The sequence below is a fragment of the Phasianus colchicus genome, chromosome 6 (genome assembly GCF_987193195.1).
Source record: "Phasianus colchicus chromosome 6, bPhaCol1.hap1.1, whole genome shotgun sequence".
In the NCBI taxonomy this organism is placed as follows: Eukaryota; Metazoa; Chordata; class Aves; order Galliformes; family Phasianidae; genus Phasianus; species Phasianus colchicus.
The window spans coordinates 1,920,498-1,943,821 of NC_143441.1; the positions used below are offsets into that span (position 1 = coordinate 1,920,498).

Genomic DNA, 23,324 nt, shown 5'->3' on the forward strand with positions numbered 1-23,324 from the left:
GTGAAACCTTGTGGGACCTGAATGAAAGACCTAGAGATGGCAGACCCAGTGCCCTGAAAATGCTACAGATAACATGGGCCTCCTTTCTTACGGGCACCGATAATTGGGTAAGACCCTAAATTGGCGATGAAAATAATCTTCTGCTCCCTGCCCCTGAGAATCTCGATCCAGGTACCTGTAAAATAAAATGGCCTTGGAAGGTGCAGGTAGGACCAAAGTGGTGTGGCTTACTTGCACCTTGGGGGAGATTACTGGAGGTGGGAGGCTCAGTAGTCCATCCAGTAATCAGTACATGGCCTACCAACATTATGGTCAACACTCCAATCTTCATTGCTAAAGGGACCCCCATCATATCCCTATAGAAGATCAGGACCTTTCCTTTGGTAGCTGATATAGTTAGGCAGCTGCAGATATCTGACCAAAGGGTGTGGTACAGGCAGCTGGGTCATGCCCCAGTGCAAGCCAAAGTGTTTTGACTCAGGGTAAGAATACAGTCTGTATCTTCCCAATCTTCCCCTCCTGGTACCCCTGAAACATCTGTATTATTCTCTGTGAGCCTTTGAGTCTCTAGGATAACCAGAAGGAGCAAAATGCCATTAAAGCATTCCAGTGTCACTGTGAGATCAAGCACGACACCTGGTGATGGCCCATGCAGGACTGATGGAACATAAGATAGACCTGCATCAAACAACTGCATTCCTCCAGTAACACCACCAAGCACTGGCCTATTGGAGAACATGAACTTCAACCACAATCTGATCATCAATCATCTTACATTATGTCAACCTGCATTGCGATAGTCGTATAAGTGTAATATAAGGTATATGTGTCACACTGTGTTGGATTCCTGTATTAGAGAAGGCTAACCCTCCAGCTGACTCAATAATTGGTTCATGCTGTGAAGGGGTAGAGTGTTTGGTAACTGTTGAGTCATAGCCTGAACCACTGATTGAGCACCTGGGGAAAGGACCCTCTCAGCCCTGGGAGCACAGGTGAAGGCAGTTCACCTGTGTGACCAGAATGGGTAGAGTCTGGCTTTGCCTCTTTTAGACCTCATTTAAGGGCTGACTGCTTTTAAATGCTCTTCCTGGATATCCCTCCTTGGTGAATCTTTCCCCTGCAAACCTTCTGACATGGGTGGGCAATCTTCTTTCCTTCCTTTATAGCACCTCTCTATTGTGTCAGTCCTTTTGTCATCACACCTTTGTTGTAATGCCTTTTCCATTGTATTGATCTGTCCAACTGCTACAAGGTTAAACAGTAAGGGGAAAAATGCCCAATAATAATAAGAGAAATTGATCCTGAGCAGTAGAGATATTAAGCATGCTAGATGAAGTGTCAGGTGTAATGATGCTCTGAGCGTGATGTAGTCTGATGAGGTGACCCAAAGCGCTCTTTCTTCTTAGTCTCATTAGTCAGTAATAGGACTCTGAGTAATGTGTTTACCACATCAGCCAATTCCTTTATTTTTCATGAGGTTTTGTCATTACTATTCATTTTTGAAGGCTTTGACATAGCAAAAGTATCAGGGACAGTCTGCCATATAGAACACTCATGCATTGGCTGTAATTGCTGTATGTTGCTGTATGTGGCCCCTGCAGCAGCAAACCCACATGACCTCTAGGGTGATGCCCTGTTACAGGGTCTCTTAGCAAGATGAGAGCACAGAGCTATGGAAAGAGGCCCACAGATGAGAGGCAGGGCTCCTCAGGTCTCCTGCCCTGCCATCAGAGATAAGATGTTGAAGGGCTACGTGGTGGCATTTGTAGCTGCCTTGGCATGTCCCCTCTTATAGATTGCGTACAGAAGCCTCAGTGCAAACAGCTTCCATTGTGGGCCTTGCACTTGGGTCCCGGTGACTTCTGACAAAACCAATATTAATCTGCGGTGGCTTTGTTGTGAATCCCTCAGAAGGAATGGTGATTGTATTACGGCAGAACTTAAGATGCTCTTTTAATTGGAGATAAATGAAAAGAAAATGATCCTAGAAATATAATGACTGGTTTCAGTTCTGGTTTTGCACAAAGACACTTTCTAATTCCAGATTTCTGTTCTGGTTCACCTTACCCTAGTGCTTGAATGTTTGATAAGAGTACATTAATTAAATCCCAGCTGTCAACAGTTTACAGGCTGGTTTGGCAGAGCTTTGCTGTGGATAACTGAAACTGAGAAGAAAAGCACTCAGACATGAGAAATAAGGAGGAAAATATCATTAAAGCTCCAGTGAAGTCATCCAGAGAGCTAGAGAAAGAAAGCCTTGTTAACAGTAATATCTATTTTTGTCTTGTATGTTAAGTTCTTAACAGTTAATGTACCTCTGATACCTGGGATATTCTGTGCGGCATTTACCTTGGAGGCATTTACCTGTGCTATCATTAGTTCTCTATGCAGCTTCTTGTTAAAACATGCAATAAACATGCATTTTCTCTGATGCTTGTTACCAGGAACCAGTTCCAGCAGACAGTAGATTCAGACTGACTGAGGGCAGAGCATTGCTCAGGACCAGAAAGCAAGCTCTGTTTTGACACAGCACTCAGCCATTTCTGCTGCTTTGCCCTGAATTCCTTAGCAGCCCAGCTAGACATTTGTTTGTCTTGAGAAACACAGGAAATTATTTCTTTATATTCTGGGTTGTTCTGAGGCCTTGCAACTTCCCATAAAGGGTTTCTTTGAGCTTATGTGAATTTTGACTGCACACGACTTGAACCATAATCAGTCACTGCATGAGCAATGAAATGAGTGCAAGTTCAAAAACCCATGTGAACTCTCATTAAGCTCAGTGTCTGCACATTCCATTCCCACATGGAGTATGACCATGCTTGCAAGAAAGCTGCAGTGGAGCAGTCAATGCATGAGCAGGAGGGAGGCAGGGCCCCTCACAGGGAATGGAGCAAACAGAACACACAGGCTCACCAAAGGGCTCCTGTTCTGCTGTGGATTTTTTGTGGAATGCCACTGCTGTTTTAAAGTCAGAGCAAAGCTCACTGGCTTTCTGTTGGAAACAGGGTATTTTGTTTATTTTTACCTTTAAAATTATTAATATTTATAGAGCTACCTAGAGCTCTGGGCACTGAAAAATAGATTCAGTGATTTATTTAATTTTTCTGGTGTTTGGTGCATCTGTTCCTCTTTGTCTAGCAACTCCAATGTTATTTACAGATCTGTAAGATGCTACTAATCCTAAATAATGCATTCATGGTAGCTTAACTTTTTTAAATTTTGCAACAGTGCAGAGAGGCACGAGCATCTTTCTGCAGTTCTTCACTAGTACTACTCTACTTTTGTTTCCTGCTGTTTGCAACATTGAATTCTGTAGTACATCTAAAGGGAGATGTTTTTCTTAATACTTTGATAACGGTCCTGCTTTCTGTGATATCTGCCTACATTATTACTCTTTAATTTCTGTATCAAGTATGTACTAGTGTGGTTTTCCTAACTTACATGCTCAGGCTGATCAATAATGATTTACTCTAGGATTTACTGTGCAGTGTAATTCATACATTCAGAGCCAGATCAGCCAATTTTCTGAAGCCCAGCAGACCATTTCATAGTTGCATTACTTCTGTGCTGCTTTTATTAGCTACGGTGTATACTTGATCAATTAGCTGGTTGCATTGCTTATTCATGTATGTGAATCAAAGGAGTTATGTGAAAAGGGTGCCACCTCTTCAGGTGGTCTTCCACATGGATGCACTGTGGGACTCCAAGGATGGTCTACTCCTTATTCCCTCTGGTAGGTAATGCAAATTACCTACTCCTTCCATAGGCACTAAAAACTTAAATTATATTTTCATATGTATAATCAATGAATGTACAGATTTTATAATTATGAAATATACCAGAGAGTTTGGCTAAGCAGCTATTATACCAAAAGAGGATAGATAGAGTGCTTATCTATATCCTGGGCTCACTATGAAACTCCAGAGGAGGAATCTCCAGAAAAGATACTTCCCTACTGGTAGTCAACTCTTAAATGGGTCTAGGAGAGGTGGAGCCAGGTGTATTGTATTGCCTTCACCTGTGTTCCCAGGGCTGACTTATTGCTCGCCTCAGGTGATCAGAGGTTCAGGCTGGATTCAGCAGTTCCCATACACCATATTAGAAGTGAGAAAGTACAAATATGTCTTAAGGGTGTTAGAGCTGCATGGCTTATATTATAATTTTATGTGCTTTTTGGATAAAAGGTCAGGATTCTCAAATGGAAAAAAATCAGCATGACCTTTTCCTACTACCATCTAGATCTGTGCCTGTTCAGGAAATGTTTGTGCCCCTGGAGTTAGAATAGTTTCCTTCTAGGAGACTATGTTTTTAATACTGTGGTGCTAGAGAGGCTGTAAGAAACCTTAAAATTCAGTCTTAAATCAAATCTTTAGTTTCTCAGGAGTGACCAAACAATCAACTTGTCAATAAAATGTGACAGCTTATGGAAATATGAAGATAGCCTGTAAGAGTTAAAATTGTGTGTGTTTGTTTTTCCCAGCCTCGAATAACAGCTAGGGTATGCTTAGATAAACAGATAAGCAGATAGTGAGAGGATCAGTTGTCAAGATTAGGAAAATGGATGGGACAAACACGATAAACAAGAGTTAACAAAGAGAACAAGAGATTAAAGGTTAATGGGATACAATAGTAAGCGTCAGGTTTGTTGCTGACCTGGAATACTCAATTAACAAGGAAACAGGAGGAATTCTTGGTGTTAGTGTATAGGGGATATAAGGCTGTGATGTGTTTGTGGTTATGTGCTCCTGCTTGCAGGATGCCCACCATTGCAATCTCGAATTAAAACTTTTTCACAAGAGATGCAGTCTCTGAAAAATCATTTGAGTTATTTCTCACAAGTCCATGTCAGGTGTTTCAGTTTGCAGGCAGGTATGTATCTCCTGTTCCTGTACAGATCCTGTAAGTCAAACTGGCCCCAGATCTTCAGAAACATAGCTGTGTCCAATTCTCAAGCTTTGTATGACTTTTGCCTAGTATTTATGATGTCCCACTATGCTTTGATATCTCTCTTCCACCCCATGAAATTGAGGAATTTAAGTCATTCTGGCTTGCTTCAGAAGTAGCACATACCTGAGGCCAGATTCAAACCTTCTGCTATAGATATATCCTACACATGTGGCATGCTTTCTTTTGTTGTTCTAACAAGATTGGATTCACAGTATCTACTAAATAATGAATCAATAGCAGTAAGTATGATAAGGAAGCTACACCTAGATGGCAGTGTTACTTCAGAAGAACAACGTGAAACCTTCCAGTTCTGCATGGAAACCGTACTTAGCAGTAGGACAGCATGTCAAGAAATTATCTTGTACAAGCCACTAGTAAACTTCAAGATTTCCTGAACCTTAGAACAGTACAAATCTGTTCCACCTCTTTGCAGCTTGTCAATATTTAGTCTGTGGCTTATTACATTCTCAAGCCTCATAAGATGCATTGATCTGTTCTGCTTAATTATTTCTGTGACTGTTTGCTTTCTACTGTAACTCATGACATGGTATAAAATGATACTGAAGTCCAAACCCTTCCACAGTAACGTATTCATCATGTATGTATATTCAAGCTAATTTTGTAAACCAGCACCCATCACAAATCAGCTAATTCTTTTACCTCTCCAAAGTTTATGCAGTGATATGCAATTCTTCTGAGAGCATATGAATCCCTGCCTCTGCAAGGCATCTCTGCCTCATGTTTGTTTTTCTTTTTTTTAGAGAACAAGTCTCATATTAGCACCCAGAAAAGTCCCTGTTGTCATAGCTGTGTCATGCCATTGATGTTCTGTTCTAGCACTACAAAGCCTTTTAAAAGTATTTCAACAATGTCCTATATTATTCTGAACCCCTGCAAACTTTGAGTGTACCTTGATTCAGACATGGATCTGCCTGTAAGTTATGAAGACAGAATACGTGCTTTTAGGATGTATTCTAGGTTGTACACATTGCCTCTATTTCCAGTCCCATTTTCCACCTTATACTGCCCAGACTTTCAGGTCAGGCTGCCTTTGTTCCATACCTGTCTTCAACACATCTTCCTTCAGATAACTGGGACAAGCAGATCTCTGCATCAAAGTGCCAATTTATGTTTATGGGACCTAAACTTGCCATGGATTTCCCCAAAAGGTCAAATGAAGATATGTGTCTGTCAGAGTACAAGTTGTGACTATGCAAACCAACATTCAGAGTTGTTAAGATCAGTTCAGAGACTGTACATGTGTGTTGTGAGTTGCAAGTGCAATATAAGGTTGTCCTTGGCTACAGTGGGGGTTTTATTACTGCATTATTCATACCTAGAAGTATGAATTTCATAAAAAAAGACATTCCTACTGTATCTCCCATGCTTGTCTGTTCCTGTCCAACCTAGCATACCTTGCATTTGGTCAGGGTGCTTTTCAGGTCTTAATTTTTCTTTTTTTCCCATATGATTTGTTTTTTGCTTTTTTGGGGGGGGGAGAGGCGGGTTGCTGTTCTCCACTCTATCTCCCTGTATGGGAACTGCTGAATCACGGCCTGAACCTCTGATTGACCACCTGAGGCAAACAATGAGTCAGCCCTGGGAACACAGGTGAAGACAGTTCTCCTGTGCTATTGAAAGGAGTGGAGCCTGGCTCCACCTCTCAGACCCCATTTAACAGCTGACTACCAGTGAGGAAGGATCTTTTTTAGAGGCTGTTCCTCTTGGAGTCTTCTCATCAAGCCTGGGACTAAGGGTAAGCTTTTCGTTCATTCTTTTTTAGTGTGATAACCTGTTTAGCTTAACTTTATTGTATATTTCTTAATTATAGCATCTATGTATTCATTGGTTATATTCTCCCCCAGACAGGATTGCTCTTATCAATCCCTGTGAACAGCTTCATAGCTTTTGTTTGTTTTATTTTTTTTCCTCCCTATGGAAATCAGGCTAATTACTGTTTGCCATTCTCAAAAAGAACAAAAAATTTTTATAAGGTACTATAAGAAAATACTTTTAGACAAGAATATGTGTTTTTTATGTTCCTCGTCCAATGCTACTGTGTACTATATGTATTATACGTGTGTGTGAAACTTCTATTAATAGTTCAACATGAGTTTTGTGCAATGCTTTTCTTCTCAAACCTTGCTATGATCAGAAAATCAAGAACGACTCAAAGTTAAATAGCAATGTGAGTTAACAGAGCTGTGTTCCCATGGGCTTTATTATCTTCTAGTGAAAGGATACCACCCTTCCTTCCTGATTATTGGAGACTAAAATATCACATCCTCAGTATATTGGAAATATCAAAATAATTTATCAGGACAGTATCTCTGATATGAGCAGATGCTATTCCCAATTGTAGTGGTGGGTGTCCTGCAAACAGGAGTGCCTGCAGAAAGCAGTGTGACATCTTTTATGTCCTATTACCCAATGCTGATCTTTTCCTCCCCTGGTTCCTCATTGGCTGAGTAATTCAGGTTATCAAATTTTCCAGATGCTCTACTAAACATATGAAAACAAACTGTTGCTACCCAAGAATGTATATTGCTAATTATTTAACCTCTAACACTTCTATTATTTCTGGACATCTACTCATCCTTGGATAGAGGTAAGTTTGGTAAGTTTAGAAAGAGGATAGAGGGGGTATCTTGATGCCTGTTGCATCCTGACCTACCCACAGCATGAGACAGAGTGGTTTTATGTGGAGGCCCTGGCTTCTCTGTTGTTTGTTAAATCTGTTTTTCTTTTGCTGAGGGTATCTTATCCAAACAGAATAGCCTTACAACATGCTTTCTAGTCCATATTACTACAACCATGCTACTTACAACATTAAAAAAACTATTGCAGTTTTGCAAGCGAGAATTAATCACATAATTCAGCAACTGTATTTCTAAAATATCTGGCGTTTCTACTTTTTCACATCACATATTACTAAGGACATGTTACAAAATACAAACATATTCTTAGGATCAATTCCCCTTTTTTAATATCTAATGCAGAAACAACATTCCAATCCTACAAGTTGAGAGGGGGGATTATATAACTCTTCCATTTGTTCTGTGAAGATTATTAAATAATAATTACAAACAGTAAGTCATTCTCTAGTATGTAAGAGTAGAGTAAGTATACTCTAGTACTCTAGCATACACTAGTACTGCACTTTGCTATCAGCACTTGTGAATTATCAGTGAGAAGGCTTCTAGTTTTCTGGGAATGCTAAAACAAAATACAAACTGAAAGGAGAAATTGAATTCAGATTTAACAAAACTAGGATGTCTTTTTTTTCCCAAGTGTGTCCAATGTTGCTAGTCTTGTAGAAAGATAAGCATTTAACTAGCTGTGAGTGTTTGTGGCAGGATAATAATCTACAGCCATGGGAGCCTTCTCTAAAGATGTCTTTTCCAGCATTCATTCAAATGCTGGTCAAACCAGTAGCTAGCCACCTCCATCAGCTATCAGTACCACAGACACTAGCTTTCAGGTGTTCCTGGGGTGCATCCCCAAGCTGTGGGCACTCCTACACTCCCTGCACTCATTCCCATGTGTGTCTTGCAACTAGTGAAGCTGTGGATTGTGAAATTCCTCAAGCAAAGCTATAGAAAGGTATGTACAGCCTGAGGGTACTGCAGGCTAATGCTTCCAGTTTTCTTCTAGTGATCAGATCTGGAGGATTTATTCAAGCAAGATTCATGAGAGCAGAAAAGGAAGTCTGAGTTCAGTAGCACAGGCACAACTGCATCTTTCTGGTCTGTGTTCACTGAGAGTCTGTCTTCAGCTTCAGAGACAGACAAGTGCTGTGATCACTGCTGTGAGCTGGGAATGCAGAGGCTACATCAAACTGCAGGATAACCAGTGTCCAAGTTCTGCATGTTTTCCTTCTGTTTAAAATAATATAATAATAAAAATGTAATAATAGCAGCTTCTTACTTTTCTAGTGTTTTGTGAGTAAGCAGTGCATTAATTAAGGTATTTTAGCATATTTATTTGGTTCAGCACAAGAAACTCCATGCTAAGGGGCCTGCACAGAACTTACACTGTCCTAGACTTATTTTGTTTTGAGAAAAGTCTGCATTATGGAGAATTTGTCTGACAGTGAAATGCGTGTGATTTGCCTCAGCCATCCTCATTCATCTCGTTAATGGCTGTTTTATTAAGAGTCATTTACCAAACAAATAATTCTTTTAGACATGTTAAACTGTAGAAAACTGGCAGGATGAGACTATTATCTGAACCCCAAAGGGAGAAAAACTGAGCAGCTATGTAGACTTGAAGATGTTCAATTTATGGGTATGGTCTCTTCCTGCCTTTCATCCTTTCATCACCTCTCCTCTCCCTTTCATAACAGTTGCCCTTGATTTATGTCCATCTAGAGATGCAGAATCTCCTGATGTCTGACTTATTGCTGTGTGTGGATTTCTCCGGGGGACAGCTGCACATCATTTTCTATTTATCATCAAGGTGAAGTACAACTGAGGTTTCATTCCAGTTATTCAGAAATCCTTGTGAGGAGCACTGCATTAGCAGCATATGAGGTAGTTTCTCAGCTGTAGCTACGCAGTGTGACTGCTTTGATATATCCAGGGAAGGAATTCCTAATCTCAATAATATGGTGGAGATCAGCTACTCAGTACACTGTCCTAGTGGAGGCAAATTCTCTATCATTTTTGCCCTGATGCAGCTTTGGAAAACTTCCATGCTGATATAGATTTGGACATGTCTACTTTCACTTGAGTTTGTTTTTTTAAAGACTAAGGTCCGTCTCCATTATATTTTTACAGAAAGAGAGAGCTATTTTGGTTGGAGAAACAAAATACATTGATAAAAAGACTGCAAGGATGCATACAGTTGGAAAGACATCTTAAAAATAGTGTTTAAGAACAGTCTGGTTTCATGGGGATTTCAAAGTCAGCTCTCCTCTTGAGTTGCTACCCACAACCCCGTGCTCTGAGCAGGACTTGCAAGATTCTGAGTGATATTCCAGTGTGCTGATACAAAATAAACCTTTTTGTTATGTACAAGCACGAATTAAGGAGAAGAAACTTGAAATCTTAAGAGGGGGCAATGCCCTTGTTGATTTTCTTGTTTCTTCTAAATGTTGATGGGGATGCTGATTTTGAATGGCAGGCTTTAAAAATATCAAAAGCTGCTTCATCAGAATTTGATGATCTATGTAATAAATTCAGGTACTTGGCACAATGTTCAGGTATGTATGGCTGTCTGAATTTTTTTAAATGGTATATTACAAGATGTGTCAGTGGGCCTTTGGAACCAATTAGTACATGAGAGGAGTTGCACAGTTTAAGAAAAAAACTAATTAGAGTATTTCTTTGTCATCTTATGCTAATTAAAAGCACTGAACCTTTATAAAATAACTTCTAAAACACAGGTGCCAACAACTGAAAGGAAAGAAATACAATTGCTTAAGTAGTTTTTATTACTCAGTGCAACATACCTGAGAATGTTTTGGTTCAGCTTCAGGAAAAGCAGAAGGAAACCTATCTTTTCATGATAACCGTATGCCTACTCTGGTTTGTAGGAGAAGGGAGTGAAGTATATTAAGTATTTGTGCCTGGGGGAAAAAAAAAACCAATAGAGAAGGGATGTTCTTAAAAACAGAATAGTTTTTCTTCCTGCTGCAAGCCTACAGAGCATGCCAGAATATTTTTTCTTGGGGGTGGATACACCACAGCTTGGTGGTGGTTGTTCTTTGGTACTTGGACATAGGTGCAAAGCTGTAAAATGTCTGACAAGTAGCTACCCTTTGTTTACATAAGGTAAAAATAAAATTATGTACTTCAAAAAAATCAGTTTTCAAAAATGCAAGCAAAACTGTAGGTATCTTCTATAGCAAATAAAGATATGCTAAATCTCCAGATTGCTTTGACCATTTGTTTATCTATGCCTTCACAGAGAGACTCATTAGGTGTGAAAGTGTGAAGAGAAACACAGGTGCTGAACAGGAAGAAGGCAGATAAAGTTAATAAATAGAATAAAAAAGATGACTTTGGATGAGTGGGAAGCAAATCTGGAAAGATGAATAAGATAAATTTCTCTATGGTATGGCTTTTCGCACTTTCCCCCATTCCCAGGTAGCATACATTTGTGTCAAAACATTTACACCCCTTTTCACTGAGCTTTTTCAATAGGCATGCTGCTGTTACCATCTTCAGTTACACCTCAGCTAATTGGCACTACTTATCAAAACAGCCTTTTATGCGCATATCTTCTGCTGGGTTCCTTTCCCTTTATAGCTTTTGTAAGTTTTCTGTTTTTGTTTTTTTTTTAATCAGTATGCTTGACATGGCTTTCAAAAGGTAGAAGAACAAATAAGAAATATGAAAAGATGATATTCTCATAAGATTGAGCTGCATCAAAAGAAGGGTAGCCAGCAGGGTGAGGTAGGTGATCGTCCCTCTCCACTCAGTCATATGAGACCCCATCTGCAGTACTGTGTCCAGGCCTGAGGTCCATAGCATGAGAAAGATGTGGAACCATTGGAGTGGGTCTGAAGGAGTGCCATGAAGATGGTCAGAGGGGTGGAGCACCTTTCCTGTGAAAAAAGATTGGGAGACTGGGCTTGTTCATCTTGGAGGGGGAGAAGACTCTGGGGAAACTTTATTATGGCCTTCTAGTACTTCAAGAGAACTTACAAGCAGGAAGAGGACCAACTTTTTATAGGGGGAATGGCCTTGTACTAAAAGAGGGGAGATTTATGTAGAAAATCATTACTCAGAGGGTGGTGAGGCTCTAGAACAAGTTGCTGAGAAGTTTTGGATGTCCTATCCTTGCAGTTATTCAAGTTGGATGGGATCCTGGGCAGCTAGATTTAGTGGGTGGCAACCCTGCCCATGACATGGGGTTTGGAGCTTAATGATCTTTAAGGTCTCTTCCAATCTAAGCCATTCTTTGAAGGTAGGAAAAAAGAAGCTTAGCTATAATAGTTTCTTGCATTCAGCAATTGATTTTTTTTATATGAAGAAAAAACACTGGATTTGTAACTGTTTGTAATCATTTTCTTATTAATAAGTAGTAATAAGGTAAGTGCAGTTATGCTATAATGATTTCTTACTGTGTTAAGGCTAATACTTTCCCCAGGGAGTATTTACTGTCACTCATTTTCTTTCCTTTGCTCGTCTGTCCTGGGATTTGTGTTCCAAATACATTCAAGCAAGAATTTTAGCTTTATAATACCTCACATCCTTCATGAGGAGGCAGCTCCATCCAGATGGACAGAGGTAGTTGTTAGGAGAGTTCATCCAGTAGATAGGATTTTCGTTTTATTTTTTAGTGAGGCTGTATTGACAATAGGAACACAATAATGCTTTTATTCCAAAGCATCCTTTGGGAGGAAGCACTTCTGCTAGGAATAAAATGTTAACACCTTCATTCCAATTTACATATTTTTAGGTATTCCTTCATTTTTGTGATTGGTAACTGAAAACATTAATGCAATGTCACCTTTGATCTATTCGATGTGCCACATCTGAATTTTGTTTGAATCCAAGGAGTAACAAAAGCCATCCCAGCTTTTGTAACTGTTTCAAGATGCAGGATTTCTGGCCTAAAGGGAATAGGTTGTGACTGCTGATGGATCTGTTAGTACTTCTCAAAAGGGGAGGGAGGAGGAGTTGGGGAATATGGTTGGAAGTCATTGAACAAACTAAAGGTTTGATTTTTTTTTTTTGAAGTTGTGACTCAAAAAAGAAACCTAAGTGTAAAGGACAGCTCATTACTGACAGTGTTTGAGCCATCAAAGAAGGTAGAAGCAATGTGAGGAAAGAGTATTAATTATGGAGAACAATGAGGGTTATTGTTTAATTCGCTACGTGACAGAGTAACCATAGGTTACCATTCTTGCTCCCTAGTACAGAAGATTTTTTCCAGCAAGGGAGATTTTTGTAATACAGCACATCTGTGAAGAGTACACTTGACTTTACCCACTTTCCCCATAATAGTAGGTCTAAAATAGGTTAATCTGGAGGTTCTGAGGTGTGCTTCTGTAATGACGCTGCTGAATGGGCATGCATACCCCTCAGCATGCTGCTTACAGATGAGAGAGAAGGCTGGGTTTTATGCTGAAAGGAGACTTCTTTAAACATATCAACTTTCCAAAGGCAAGTTGGCAGAATTACTATCACTGGGCAGAAAATGAAACTGCAGTGCAGGGTGACAGAATAATTTGCCATCCAGTGTAGTAGACGGTGACAGCTGAAAGTATAATTCATCCTACATCATAGTCTCATTGCAAAATAATTAGGTCTGGTTCCCGCTTACTAGGAAGCCATGAATAAATGCTAGGGAATGCAATTGGTCAGATTCCCATAAAGTTTTGCCTGAGGTGAAGTTTGAATGTGATCTTATGTTTGAGTTTGTTTTACCTTTTCTCTTCTGAATCACCCATGTGGTTGCTTTCAAAGGTGTAGTTAGGCCATTAAAACAAACAAACAAACAAAAAAAAAGTAGGGAATTCTACCATTCCAGCACTTATTTATATTTTGATTCAAAGGGTACACTCAGTTTTTGAAATGCTTCTGCTCCATACTATTCAAGACCTTCATTTGTAATGAGGTGCAAGCTGATCTTGATCCCATTTGAGGTGCTAAGGTATTACTGAAACAAGAGGCAGATGGAGAACCTCTGAGGAGTCTTCAGAGAAGTCCCTGCTCAGCCCTCGGGCACCACACTGCCACTTCTCAGCCTGCAGGAGGATGACTGAGCACAAGCAGATGAGGATATAAAGTTTACTGATAAATAACAAATTATCTCTATTCATGAAGTCTCAGCCTGTTCAGCACTGTTTATCAGTTGTTAGTCAGATGTGTGTGAACGTGCCATTTATATCACAATGAGGATATACCAGCATACCAAATTTTACTGGGATACCTGGAGGCACAAGTTGTAAGGTACTGAGGATCTCTTAGAGAGGCCTGACTACAGGTGTTTCAGTGAAGTATGGCAAAGTATTAGCCTCATAATAACTTTAATTTTCAGGTGGAAAATGAGATAAATATGTGTATTTACCAGTTTGTGCTACCAAGATTGCTGCCTTCCTGCTCTATGAAATACATGTTTGTACCCTCCACTCTCTCTTAGGTAACTAGTTTGGTCTTGTTTAAAAGTTTTAGGTTTTCTTCCAAATTGCCAGATAGTCTCCTCTAGCTCATGGATTAGTAATACCTTCTCTTGAACAGTATCTTTTGTATTGGAGAGCTGCAAAGTATTTCACAGCCCTGTGCTGGCATCTGCTCTTCCACCAGCAAGAATGCAGTGCAGAACTAAGTGAATGGAGAACTTGGTTCAGTCTGCAAAAAGGTATCTTCTCCTATAGCTAAAAGCAAGAGCATGGTGCTTCCACACTCTGTAGGCAGAAGTGAGACATAACCTGCTCCTAATGGAAAGCATTTAAGTGCTGAGAACTGGGAGGAAGAAAGAAAAATACTGTGTTGGGGCAAGGTAGGAGCGTCCCTGCTTCCCCCTCTGAGGCTGCAGGCTTACCTGCTTTCTATTTTACTTCCATCTTCCCCTGTTGTAAGGCTTCCCCTCATGGCTTGTTTTCTTTCTAGGACTGCTTGCCCCTTAATAGAAAGACTCTCTTAGGAACCCAACTCCTCCTAAAGACAGTAGAGTTATCCCAGTAGATGTGATTAGAAGTCCCACTTCCTTAAGCTGTATTTGTAACAATAACCTTTGCACATCTCTGTAGATGATGTTTTTCCAGTTTGACCTTTCTGTATGAAGGAAATTGCTCCACTTGCTTCATGCTCAATGTTCCAAATTTTAATAACAGGATCTAGTAAAGGAATTGAGCAGTTAGTGCTGCTACAGGTGGCAGCTCAGCTTCTCATTGTGATGATGGAATAGTTAACTTATATGAGGGATGCCTAGGGCTATGGAGTATCTGCAGGGTTATCATGAGGGAGCACAGGCAGGATATTGAGTGTAGAGACAATGCATACAACTAGATAATGCAAGCATAAAGATGATTCAAAAATATATGTAAATGGTTAAAAGAACTGTAAATCTGAGAAGGCTAAGAAGGAATGTGTTCTTGAATAAAAATCCAACTAACTAGAAGGCCTGGTTAGGGAATATCCTAGAGTGCACTTCTGTACTGCTCTCTAATGTTTTTGGAAGTTAATTTTCTGTGGCCTTTACTCAAACTCCAGATTTTTTCCAAGTGCCATAAAACTGTTTATACAAAATGGAAGGGGGGAGGGGGAGGGAGGAGTTGCAGAATAGTAGATAACTGCACCCATTCTTTTGTATTAGAAGAAGCTTGAGATGCTGAAAGAAATATACCATAATCAAGCTTGTGCCTGCATGATTTTTACTGGCACATTTTCTCCTGTTTACTATCCTACCCAGCAGCAAACCTGCCCAGGACTAGAGGGGTTCGCTTTGCCTGCTCTACTCACTTCATGCAGGATCCAGCCTTTTGGACAAAGCATGCTGTGTGAAATGAAAACAGTGCAATCATTTACTTGCAGGCTCATTTGTGGGAATCAAACCAGTCCGCATTACACGTCCAGGCTTTCCCTTTGTAACAGAATGACGATCCTAGCTAGTTGCTGTAGGCAGGGCTGTGTAACACTTTGAAGATGGGGAGAGGGTTTTTGTATAACTCCATGCTCTGGAGAGAAGCAGCAGACATATTTTATAATGTTACATAATGGTATAAGATCATTTGGGTCTGGACAAATTTATCCTAAACCTGCCAGTTGACAGATTTTTTTCCCCAGGACAAGATTTCAAAATCTACTTCAGACTGCTTCTCTCATTTTAAATAATGAATAGCAAATCCTGCTCCCAGTGAGATCAGTCTAATTGTGGACTTCCGCTTGTTTGGGATATTTCTTGCAGATTCTTCTGAATACCTACTAAGCAAAGAACCTCACCACTGTGTGACAGGCTGAAGTGTTTGGGGAGTACTAATTACCAGTTCTATTTCATTGTCAATCTTCTATTTCACAGTTTTACATGACTACAGCTGTCATACAGAGCCAAAGAATTTTGTTACGCTGCTGTCAATAAGGCATATTATCATCAACGTGCGTTGAAGGAAAATAGAAAGATTCAGTGATTTGCTTAAAACCTGTAGTGACTCTATTGCAAAGCATGTCTCAGGCAGACATCCTAACCACTGACTCACTCTTGTCTACTCAGTTGGCCTGCAAAGAATAAATAATAGGAAAGACTTCCAAATGTAAAAATTACAAGAGAGTAGTTATCACTCTAAGTATAAAAATAAAGGATTAGAAAGCTCATTGCCTTAAACATGCAACAATAAAAATCTGATTTATTTAGCGCAGTACCATCTCTTTAGAAAAGATAAATGGAGCTTTCCCTCCATAATGGGAGAGGCACAGAAAGCATATTTCTAGAAAGTCATCTTCTCCAAATAAATGCTGAGTATTTGAGAAGTGCTATGTGATCCTTAAGTGCCAGCTTTAGTAATCCCTTAGATAATGTTAGTTATTTGATCAAAGCTTCACAGTGTGGAGCTTGTTTTTGCAGGGCATATTCTGAGTTTGGTAATTCTTCTTGAGTGAAAACAGACCCTAGAGAATATTATGATTTTTTTTAATGTTCAGAAAAATGAAACACGTAGTTCCAGTAAGAGGTGTGGTCATGAAGCATTAGGTCTATGTTTTGGCAGATGTGATGCCCAGTGCTATGCCTGATTGCAGGTATTGAGCAGAAAGAAGCTTGGTGTTGCTTCAATATGGCCATAACTTGCCTGTTTATTACAAATCCCTGTGGAAGGGCATGAGCACCTCACAGGTGAACTGTGATGGGAGCTTGGGTAAACAGTGGAATCCTGAATCAATGCTAAGATTGTAGCAATGATCAAAAGAGGATTTAGTGATTATCTGGAACATAAGAGCAACCATCATCATGAGCCAGCTGCCAAAATTTGGCCATTATAAAAGAGCTTCTCTTTAGATGTAGTCTCTTAAGAATATAAAATAAGATTTTGTTGCGTCTTTCTATGAACAACATAACTATAAATATATAACTACCTGTTGGAAACATCCAAATAATTTTTGTCAGGACGGTATCTCTGATAAAAGCAGATTTTATTCGCGATTGCAATGGCAGGTGTCCCGCAAGCAGGAGCACACCTATGGACACAAGATGACAGTCTTTATACCCTGTTTTTCCCTTTACCCATCCCCCTGCCCTGTTTCCCCATTGGCTGGGTACTCCAGGTTCACAATCTTATCAGTTTACATTTGTTGGTTATCTGGTGTCAGTCAGCAGCCATCCTGTTGTTTCCAAGATGTCTCAGTGCTCTTCTTGTTATATTGATACGGTGATCACCTCCGAAGTCTTCGTTAAACAAAGAGCACCGGGGGAGATAATACCAGGCCTTCAGATGTCTCTTCAGGCGCTTCCTCGGGCATACCATGACTTATTCTCTGGATTGATCTCATGCAGGATATTCTTGCAATGTGTGTGACAAAATATACATATATACACCTATATACAGAGTGTGCATTCCTGGGAAGGTTTGGCTAGAGGATAAGCGATGTAAACTATCAGAGATCTTCCCCAAGTTAAGTAGAAAGACTCCCAAAAAGAACTATAACAACGGAGATCATGAAATAAAAACTATTATCCAATTCTAATGCAGAAACAACATTTGATTCCCACATGCCTAACTGTAGAACTATATATAACTGTATCTATAACTACCTGAAGGGAGGTTGTAGTGAGCTGGGGGTCAGCCTCTTCTCTCGTGTAACAGTGACAGAACTAGAGGGAATGGCTTTAAGCTGCGCCAGGAGAGATTCAGGTTGGAGGTTAGGAAATACTACTTCTCTGAAAGAGTGGTCAGGTGCTGGAATGGGCTGCCAAGGGAGGTTGTGAAGTCTCTAACCCTGGAGGTGTTCAAGGAACATTTAGACATTGTGTTGAGGGACATGGTTTAGTGAGAACTGTTTGTGGATGGTTGGACTGAATGATCCTGTAGGTCTTTTCCAACCTTGGTTATTCTGATTCTGTGATGTTGGCCATTTTGTGTCATACTTAGACAACATTCTCATTTCACAATTGTCCCGTAATTTTTATGGTCTTTTAGTCTTACATCCCACAGATCCTAAAAGACTGCTCTAATCTCAAGATTGCTTTTGGACATCATATAGCCAGGGTTGTAAGTGGTTAAACTTACCTTCAGGGAGAAGACTCAATGGGGATTGCTCAACAGGTAGGTGGATGAATGCAGCTGCCCAGGAAATGGCAGGGTGGTTAGAATTTGTTGGAAAGGAATCTGAATCTGAGTCCCCTCATGGGTCCTCTAACCTGATGATCTCTAACTGACTGTTCTGCTTTTCAGCCAGTCACTTCCCAAAATAGACTTCATACTCTGGATCAGGATTGTATGGAGGAACCTGAATGCCTCCTAACCTAGTGTGAGCATTTTTCAGAAGCTAGCTTTCAGGATATGTTGTGAATATGTTGTGAGCATCCTGGACCACCAATGGTTTTGTCTCTGCTGGCTCTGCACTGCTCTGAGTTGGGCAGGAGTACAGCTTTCGTACTTTGCCAGTCTTGCTGCCAACGTTTGCTTTTTCTATTGTGGCTCAGAAACAGCCTGGATGTATGAAATTCTCTTTGTGCATTTAGTCTTACACAAATAATTTTCTAACTTCATATTTCCAATGGCTTGGCAAGTCCACTACCTTTTGGAAAGGTGGTAAAAAGTTATGTTTTTAATCCCTCTTTCATTATGCTGAGTTAGCAAGTAGATTCATGTCCTCAATCAGCATAATAAAAATGTATTTGCTAGTGATGTAAACCACTGCTCAGTTTAACAAGCCCACACATGCAAGTAGTGATTAATTTTCTATGTCAAGGTTGCAGTTTTCACAGGTTATTATAATTCTAGCATGACCACCATAGAATTAACTTCCATAGCCTCTGGCTTTAATTCAGACTTGAAAAGGATTAGTATGAAGGAAAATTCTACCAGATATATAACTCCATTTGGCCTTCCCATCTACTCATGCATCCTAAGAATTAAGAAGTAATAAACCAGACTGGAGCTGATGAGTCCAGGTATCATATAGAGATTGTTGTGCTTTATGTGAAAGGATGTGCTGTCCAGTTTGGGAAGCTCTTTAAAATATGATTATTAGGGGTTTATGGTTTCAGAAAAATATTTAATATTACTGACATTATAACTCACTGGAAAATTATTTCCTTCCTGCCTCATCACTGTCAATCTCTTTTCAGTGAACTTATACAATATTTTAGGAAGAAATTCTACTGCAATTAATTTGTCTAGTCTTGCATGTAGTAACACTAAAAAATCAATTTGGACCTACAGTAGTGTGTGAAACTCAGACTGTACAAATACAGCTCCTAACTGTCAGGCACCTTCATTCCTCTTTCAACGCTGTATTTTCCCAAGTCCTCACAGAATTATAAATGACTATATGTATTTTGTATGTATTGCATTGAAATGCCTGTATCTGCTTGGATAATGTATACTGTACTCTCCCAGCTGTTGCACTCAAAAAGCAGCTTTTGTATGCATTTGCACTAAAAGCCAGCAGTGATTTGTTTCTTACTATAAACAGGGGGCAGGCCTTAGCTGAACAATGCAGCAGCAGCATTTCTTACTTTACATTAACACTCAAATGTTCTTATCTGTTGTTTAAATGTAAAGACACCCACTGCAAGATTTTAGTAGACTTCGTAAATCCAAACTACCCTCCAGGCCACAGAGTTGCTCAGCACTATAGTAGATTATACTGGAGATAGTAGATTATACTATTATACGTAGATATAGATTAAAATCTGAAGAGGTGAAAATAATTTTGTTCATAGCTATCAGAAGGGATCTAAGAGATAACTCTTAATTTGTGTCTCCTTACATTCATTTACGTTCAACCTCATTTGTACTCTTCAGATACTTTATTCATTTTGTCTTGTGAGTGTGAGAGTTCTTCTGAATAGTCACAGGCTAGACAGGGTAAAATGAATATACAGGATTTGCCATCCTACATAACAAACAAAACCAACCAAAAGAACCCAAGTGTTCTGAGCAGAAGATCGGGCTGTACCCATTAAACCCAACAACCAATAACATCCTTTCCTGTCTTACCTTCTCTCCTGCACAGGATAGATATCAGATTATTACGACAGGATGCATCAAATTTATTTCATACAAGACCACTTTGACTTGAAGAATCAATATGACAGATGGATGCAGAGGTAAATGGCTTCTACCTAAGAATTCAGGTGAGGAAATCCAAGAAGAGGTGAGGGAACCGATATGGCACGTACTTCGATGGTACCACAGAGATGCACACAATGTAAGCTAGAGCATTTCTTCTCTGCGAGTCCTTCAGAGTTTAATTTGGTGTCTTGATTTCCTGAGAGGCCTTTGGGTGGTGCCGTTGGTGTTAATAAGCAAGCAACTGACAGTAAGAAAGGTCAGACTATGAAAGTTAAAACACAAGGATTTGTAGAGTAGCTAGAGAATGTCAAATACAAAGAACTGAAGCATCTTAACAAGAAATGTGATTTAGACAGAGTTTTTTTCTTATTCAATAAAGGGTAGGTTTAATATTTCATGGGTGGTAGAAGCTAAGGGCTTAGACTGAAGTTATTTAATATGTTGTCATTTGGAAGAGCTTAGCTATAATAATTCTGTATCTCCTACAGCCTTCCTGCCTTGTTTTAGTTCAGCAGAGTACTTACACTTCCTTGCACTGTACTGACTGTCTAGTGCTGAACCTGTGGCTCTGGACAATAGCCATGGCTGAATTGTCTGGGCCCAATATTCATCAGGAGATACAGATTCTCTGCTCTGAAGGCTAGAAGAAAATTATTTATGCCTGCCTTTAGTGTGTAGAAATAAGAACTTTTGTGTTTGTGAAATAAGACAGAAAATGTATAAATTTAGCTTTCTCATTGCAACAAGTTGTTACACTTAGCAGATGAGCATTAGCTGCCCTGGGGAGGGCTGAAAAGGTGATTTGCTGTGGTATTACCATATTAGTAGCCTACTGCTGTATGCTACTTCTTATCAAATGCACAGATTGAAAGCAGATACAACTGTGAACATTGTTGCCCCAGAAGTAAATGCTCTGGAGGAAATACAGCAACGTAAAACCAATTCAAATTTAAAGCCAGCTAACTAGTTTCCAACTTGGATTTATGCATAAAGGCAGTTTTTAAGGTCTTTGAGAGGTTTGAGGCACGTATGAGTTTCTGCCTTGCCTACTCAGAGCTGGAGCTGTGTGTCGGGGAGAGTGCAGGGACTGAGAAGAGGACAACAGTTAAGGTGTGTGGTTGCTCATCTAACATGCTCAAGAACATGGACATCACTGCCTGTGCCCCTGTGCTGCTGACCTTCTGAAATGTGAGTGTTTCTAAGGCTCTAAAGGTGATATTCTCCTCTTTCCAACATTGATTTCCCACATTTAATCTAAGGCAACATACAGGCAGCACAGCCAGTGCTGTGTCTGAGAAAAGGCTTGTTCTCAGGACTTCCTGCAGTACTATGATACTGCTGTTGGTTCTGCTTACCTGAAGTTTGCATTCTTGATATCTGTTTCACTGAAAATAAGGCTTTATTTATATGCAAAGCAAGGAAGTGGGGCTGATCACTAAGTACCTGTGAATGTGGCTGATATGTGATCATGTGCTCAGGAGTTAATTTGTTCTGCCTCATCCATTTCTTGCTGCTTTTCTGCAGGTTGATACATACACAATTGCAGAAAGGGTTATTTTGTGAAGTTATTCCTTTCCTACATCCTTAAGAACTCCAACCAGTTTCTAAGAAGATAGAATCTTTCTCTTGTGAGTATTACATAATACATACACATACTGACAAGTTAAAACTTTTTCAATGAATGGGAATATATTATCAGAAGTAGCAAACCAATATAGTGATAGATTGGATTTTTATGTTCTCTTTAATTTCAGACCTGAATGATGTATTTCCATTTTAACTTGCATTAAATGCATTGCCAAACAAACATAATCTACTGCTTCCACCAGTGAATTGTTCTTGCTCCTTTACAGGTGCAGTGCTCCTGGCATCCACCAGCTACATCTTGCTGTGCTGTAAGGCTGTGTGCTTTCTGTCCAATCAGTCTGTGTTGCATTAGGATGAAGAGCAAGAAGCTCACAGAAAGTTCACCTCTGTAGCCATGGCCCTCAGGGATTAACCATCAAACAACTGCCAGAACTACAGAGGGATTCAGTCCTGCTGTCATTACATTGCATGGCGCTTCTGCTCCTGAACTCTAAAGATTTCTTTGGAATTGAGGAACAGACTCTTGTAGTTTCTTAAATCTGATATGTGACAGTGGCATTTTGTGATTACCCCATATCTGACTATTTCCAGGATTACTTTACAATCAGTTTGCCAAACTTCAGTAAAAAATGTAAATGGATTACTATGGCCAAAAATTTTTCACCTACCATAAGCTGTATGGATATTGACAGTAAATTACTTGGATATTCTAGGTAACTAAAAAGGCAACTTAAAACTTTATTTATCAATTACTTTTATTTTTTTCCCATTGTGTGTGTGAGAGAGAGCTGACAAAGTTTAAAGATCTTCTAGCTGAATCCTCTGTTAACTCTTACAGCAACCAGTATATTTTACCTAAAAGAAAGATGGTGTTTGTATCTTTTGTTTAATAGATACCTTGGGGAGTGGAGGAAGAGAAAGGACTGTTGAAGCTCCAGCCTGGTGGTACTGTGTGGTACTCAGGCCTGCTGGGCTACCAGTGTATTTTCACCACAAAATATCTGTCTCTGTGTCTTTATGTGGTGCGCACCTAGCAAGACCAGACAGCAAAGCCTGCCTTCTTTTTCAAAGGGCTGAGTGGTCCAAGATCACACAGGAACTGAAGAGATCAACAGATTGAGTCCAGGTTTTCCAAGCTACATTTTTATACTACTGAATAATTCCCTCTAAAGCTCAGTCTTCATCATCTGCTCAATACTGCGTTGGGGCCTTCCCCTTTCACCTGTCAGATCATTTATTGATGTCAAGATCTGTAAGCATCTTCTTGCTGCAACATTTCTGGTCAGAAGAAATGGGGACAAGGTGTTACATCTATGTTAGTCTAATATCACATATGAACACAGCCCCTTCACTTGCCAAGAGCCTGATGTCCGCAATAAAACTATACAGTTCTTTGTTTTTGAGCTTTCTTGGATTTTTGCCCTGCTCCTTGAAACCGGTTTAGTTGTACCTTAAGCCAAGGTGCTCAGAGGTGATGGCTTTGCCTTTTCCAATGACAACTTTCCAAGGATTGCTGTAAAGTACTTAATACTGTGCTCCTTGCTTGTCCTTTTTAATGTATCACTATGAAAATAACTGTAATAACTCAGTAATAGCTACAATAATA

General features: G+C 39.8%; 1 long non-coding RNA gene across 1 annotated transcript; it reads left to right on the plus strand.

Moving 5' to 3' along the window:
* Nucleotides 1-6,642: 6,642 nt before the first annotated feature.
* Nucleotides 6,643-23,085, plus strand: LOC149917353 (uncharacterized). Its single transcript, XR_016467417.1, has 6 exons — nucleotides 6,643-6,703; nucleotides 9,318-9,405; nucleotides 20,073-20,166; nucleotides 21,186-21,319; nucleotides 21,656-21,759; nucleotides 21,985-23,085. It is a non-coding gene; the product is annotated as an uncharacterized LOC149917353 (long non-coding RNA).
* Nucleotides 23,086-23,324: the final 239 nt, after the last annotated feature.